The sequence below is a fragment of the Urocitellus parryii genome, chromosome 4 (genome assembly GCF_045843805.1).
Source record: "Urocitellus parryii isolate mUroPar1 chromosome 4, mUroPar1.hap1, whole genome shotgun sequence".
NCBI classification, from domain to species: Eukaryota; Metazoa; Chordata; class Mammalia; order Rodentia; family Sciuridae; genus Urocitellus; species Urocitellus parryii.
The window spans coordinates 109,820,319-109,826,318 of NC_135534.1; positions in this window are offsets into that span (position 1 = coordinate 109,820,319).

Consider the following 6,000-nt stretch of genomic DNA (forward strand, 5'->3'; position numbering starts at 1 on the left):
ATGATAAATGATTCAAGATATGTAAAACACTTAGACAGTGCCTGACATACAGAGAGGGCTGTATGTGCCAATGATCATTCATTCATGATTTGATTCTTGACCTGTCCAATCCCAATAGTCAATACTTACGCTTGGGAGAAAAGAAGAAAATAATTTCATATAATGGTTTTGGCACTGATGTGCCAAAAGTTGATTGTGTGTGTGTATATATATATTGGTACAGTTGAGAAGGAGTTTGTGCTGCCCAAGAGGTATTCTACTGTATCTAAATGTGAAAATTCTTGTAGAGAGGACTTGGAGTACTATATGTATGGCTGCAGGAAGAAGACGATAGAGTGCTTTCTCAAGATTATCAAGTATAAAAGAGAGTCCCATCTATTTGGAAAACACCAATGTTTGTTCAGTGTGAAAACAAAGGATGAGTGGAAGTGATTTTTCATTTTCTTTGCCAAGGACCAGTCCTAGGACTTCATGCGTGCTAGACAAGTGCTCTAATACTGAGCTACATGCTCAGCCATTTTTTAAATAAATACATAAAAATTGTACATATTAATGGGATACCATGTAACATTAGATACATGTATACGTTTAAATCAGGTTAGTGCAGCCATTAAAAAATTATGATAAAAAACAGGTAACAAAAAATCCCAGATAACATAAAATGTTACCTGTTTTTAAGTGTACAGTTCAGTAGTTGTATAATCAAGCTCCAGAACTTTTCATCTTGCAAAACTGTAACTCTATACATGTTAAATAATAATTTCTCATTCCTCCCTACCTCTAGGCCCTGGAAAGATCATTCTACCAGTTTTTATGAATCTGACTACTTCAGATAACTCATATGATTGGAACCATATAGTCCTTGCCTTTTCATGACTGGCTTATTTAACTTAGCATTGTGTTCTCAAGGTTCACCCATAGTGTAGAGGGTAATATGAAATGATTATTTTTCTCTTCCCAGCTTGGGGTTGGTGATTTGAAACCTCCAGATGACCGAGGGGGAGAGAATGGAAATAGAAAACTCAAAATCAGAATCCAGTATCCAAGATGGATCCAAAGTTTACTTTTCTCTCTGGAGAAGTCCCTCATGTTCAAACCCATTGGCTTGGGACCTCATGATATCTGCATTGTTAGAGGATGAAGAATTTTTGGATGGTTTCTCAGATTTACCTTGAAGAGTTGGCAAAGAAAATCCAGAACCAGGCGTATTAATTTGATGTAAGTGCAAAAATAGTCCTATTGACATCTTAATTCTCAATCTCCTACTAGGCTAGAGAAGACTATCATTATATCCAGAAAACTTCAAATGAACATGAGTCCAGTGGCAGTGCCTGTAATAATAGCAAACCTTCAAATCATAATGGATTTGAATTGTTTCGTCTGTCCATTCTTTGAAAAGTTTTGGTTAATACTTTTAGGTGTGACTCCTGCTTCCACAGAGATACAGCCTCCAAAGTCTTACCTTGGTAACTTTTAAGTGGTTTATTTTTTTCACAATTGGACTGGAAGGACAGGAATAACTCGCTTTCTTTCTTTCTTTCTTTTTCTTTTTGTATTACAGGTCTAGTTTTTTGTGTAAGCAATTGTCTGAGTGATATCTGATGGAGATGCATAGAACCATGTCCTTGTAAATCTAGTCCCCATAAAAATCCAGAGGTCCTTAAATGTGATTAAAAAGCAACAGAAAATCCAAGAATGAAATGTTTAAATAAATACTAAGAAAAAATGATGTGGCCAGTGATTAATAACAAAAATCGTAATATTTGATATGACCAACCTGAAATAGGATAAAATTAAAAATTTAAGAATATAATGTTTTAATAGCCTTTTTATTGATGCATTATAATTATATATAATAATGGGATTCATTGTGACATATTTATACATACACATGACATAATTTGATCCATCTCATTTTCTAGGAACTTCCTTTCCCTCCCCTCCTCCCTCCAGATCCATTGCTCTTCTTTGCCAACCTCCCTTCTATTATCATTACTGCTATTTTAATTAATGTGTTATATATACATATTAATATACAAAATCACACTTTTTACTTCTTTTTTAAAAATATTCGTTTGGTTGTAGATAGACACGATAACTTTATTTAATTTATTTATTTTTACGTGGTGCTGGGGATTGAACCCAGGGCTTCACACACATGTGAGGCGAGCACTCTACCACTGAGCCACAAACCCAGCCCTTTTTACTTCTTTAATACTCCTATAGTGTCTTTTTCAGGTGATAAATACATTTATTTTGTTAAATGAATGAATAATATGCAAAACCTGCAAGGCTGGGGATGTGGCCCAAGCGGTAGCGCGCTCGCCTGGCATGCGTGCGGCCCAGGTTCGATCCTCAGCACCACATACAAACAAAGATGTTATGTCCGCTGAGAACTAAAAAATGAATATTAAAAAATTCACTCTCTCTTAAAAAAAAAAAAACAACCTGTGAAATGCCTTAACATTATAGTTGTATTCCTATGGATGGATTGGGAGGACAGAAATGTTCCTTTTTGATGATTTGAATTTTCTTTGAGGTTGATGAATTTACAAATGACTGTCAGAATCCTAGAAAGATGACTTAACAGGGACGTCAGCCCTTCAGGAGTGAAGACAACAAGAAATGCTCATTCAAGAAGAAAGTAGGGAGCCCAGGTTTCATTGTTTCCATGATCATCAGTTTATTCATCCATATGCTTTCTCACAGTCTCAATTCCTCAATCAATATTTATGGGCATGTGTTACTTAAATTATTATGCCCTTTCTATGTTAGGGTTACAAGATGAGCAGAACATTAACTTTTTACATCTGCAATGTAGTATTCTAGGAGATCAGACATGGTGAAAATTGATATACTATGATGTAAAATTCCACATAACCTAGAAAGGTATATACTTCCTGTGAAGTGCAGAAGAAAAGATAGCTCTCAACAGTGGGCATTGGGGTAGGGGTCCAGAAAGGCTGCGTGAAAGAGCTGGCCTGAAGGGGGGCGGTCCCCTGATTGTCTAGAGTGTGGGTAAGCAGGGATGGGTCAGGGATCCCCCCAAGGGAACCTTTATTCTCTAACCAACATCAGGAAACTGGGCCAAGCGGAATAAGAAACAGAAAGCAATTCTGTAGGACTAAAGCTAACATTTATGAAGGGGACATGTTGAAAACAAAGCTGGAAGAGAGCCAGGCCTGTGCTGAAGAGCGCTACAGAGATTGGACTGCACTTAGGAGGGCGCCCCACGGCAGTGGAGAGAACAGGCTGTGGATTCAGACAGGTGAGTGTGGGAGTCCTTGCTCTGCCAGATCAGAGCTGAGTCTTATTACTTAAAGTCTCTGAACCTCTGTTTCCTCATCTATGAAAAAAGGGTAATAACACCTACCTTGCTAGGCTGTGAGGATTCAATGAGAGGGTATATATAAAGCTTTTAAAATAAAGATTGATAGATTATGAAAACTCATAGTAAAGGATGGTTATTATTACTAATCACCAATGGAAGATTTTTGAGTACTTTAGTGAAGTAACAGTTCATGGGCTGGGGATGTAGCTCACTTGGTAGAGTGCTTGCCTTGCATGTATAAGGCCCTGGGTTCTAATCCCCTACACCATAAAAGAAAAAAAAAGTGATGATTCAGTGATGGAAGCAGAAGAGAGAGAAATAAACAGGCCCCATCAGAGATTGGGAAAACTAGCCTAATATTTTTGGTAGTAGCAACCATTTATTGTATTGTATCATATTGATTTTCTATGTATGTATAACAAATTACCCCAAAATGTCACAGCTGAAAACAATAAATATTTGTTTTCTCATAATTTCTTCTTTTTTTTAAAGTTTCTTATTTGTTATTCCAAAATTTGTTATATTTGACAGTAGAATGCATTACAATTCATTCTCACAATTTCTGAGGGTCAGGAATCCCTGAAACATCTTAGTTAAGTGGTTCTGGCTCACGGTCCCTAATGAGGGTACAAAGTGTCATCTGAAATCATCTCAGAGCTCAACACAGGGAGGATCAGCTTCCATCTCCTATGGCTATTGGCAGCCTCCAAAGTTCCATTACCAAGCTCATTCCCAGGGCTGCTTTGTGACGGCAGCTGGTTTTCCCCAGAGTGAGCTAGAAGACAAGGTACCTAAGAAAGAAGCCACAATCTTTTTGCAACCTAATATCATAATGACATCACATGACTTCTATTAGAAGTGAGTATTTAAACCCATCCTGCCCTCAAGGGGAGAGATTCAAATAAGGGCATTGATACCATAGGGTGGAGATTGTTAAGGGCCGGTTTAGAAGCTACCTATTACAACTACTATAGCCCATTTTAATAAACCTTGTATTACTTTATCTTAAGAACAAATATCATAGTATCAGACTTATATTCATTTGAAAGAAAATTTTGCTCAGAGAAGTTATATAATTTGTCTAAGATCACATAGCTATATACAAACAATTCTATAACTAACCAATATAAGATAAAACATCAGTATGAGCCAGCAGCTTGGGAGGCTGAGGCAGGAGGATTGAGAGTTCAAGACTAGCCTCAGCAACTTAGTGAGGCTGTAAGAAATTTAACAAGATCCTGTCTTAATAAAAAAAAGAAATATATATATATATATATATATATATATATATATATATAGAGAGAGAGAGAGAGAGAGAGAGAGAGAGAGAGAGAAGGGCTAGGGATGTGGCTCTGTGGTAAATTACCCCTGGGTTAAATCTCCAGTACAAAAAAACGAACAAACAAACAAACAAGCCAGTATGGCAATTAGCATTATGTAGAAATTTCCATTTGAGAAAGTTTAGGTTGCAGTCATTGTTTCAAGAGGTTTTGCATACCATTGTATATTTACTGTATGATGTGCACCCTGCACAGACTGGATGCTTGCATCCTCCTAAAATCCACTTGTTGCAACCCAACTTTCAATGTGATGGCATTTGGAGGTGGGGACATGGAGAGGTGATTAGGTCATGAGGATGGGGTCTTCATCAATGAAACTAGTATACTCATTAAACAAACCCAGAGAACCCCCTCTGCTGTGCCATGTGAGGACACAGAATTAGGCCTCTGTGAACCAACAAGTGGGACCTCCAAAGACATCACATCGGCTGGCACCTTGATCTTGGATTTTCAGTCTCCAGAAGGTTATGAAATAAATTTCTGTTATTTATAAAGTTACCAGGCCTATGGTAGTCTGTTACAGCATTCTGGACAGAATGCTGTGTTTATCCTCCAGTAACATGTGAAGTGAGCACAAGTGCTGAGCTTGTTTGGCAGACAAAAAAGTCCAAATCAAAAAGGTGGAGTTACTTGGCCAAAAGCACATGGTTAGTAAATGATGTTCAGAATATGAACACGGATCCCATTGACTCCAGAGTTTAAAACTATAAATAAATAAAAATTATTCAATCAATAAATACTTTTCAAGCTTTCACTATGTTCAATGCACTGTGCTAGATTCTGGGACTCCCACTTTTAAGCTGCTCACATTCTGATAGCGATGAGACAAATTACCACAACAGCATTGCATTAAGACAGGATTTCCTTTTCCCCCAACAGGCCCTTACTTTCTTCCCTTTCTCATCTCTCACAGGGAGAGGGAAGAGACAAGAACCTTTTTTTTTTTTTTAAAGAGAGAGTGAGAGAGAGAGGGGAAAAGAGAGAGAGAGAGAGAGAGAGAGAGAGAGAGAGAGAGAGAGAGAGAGAATTTTAACATTTATTTATTTTTTCTTAGTTCTCGGCGGACACAACATCTTCGTTTGTATGTGGTGCTGAGGATCGAACCCAGGCCGCACACATGCCAGGCGAGCGCGCTACCGCTTGAGCCACATCCCCAGCCCACAAGAACCTTTTTAGATAATAACTTTATTGATGAGGAATATTTGTAGCAGGTAGTAAGAATTTGACTCTAGTGGGCTTCAGGAACAAAGGAGATATATTGTTTTCCAAAGCCAAAGTCCTTGAAATATTTAGCTTCAGGCAAGGTTGGCTCCAGGTTCCAAGTAAAAT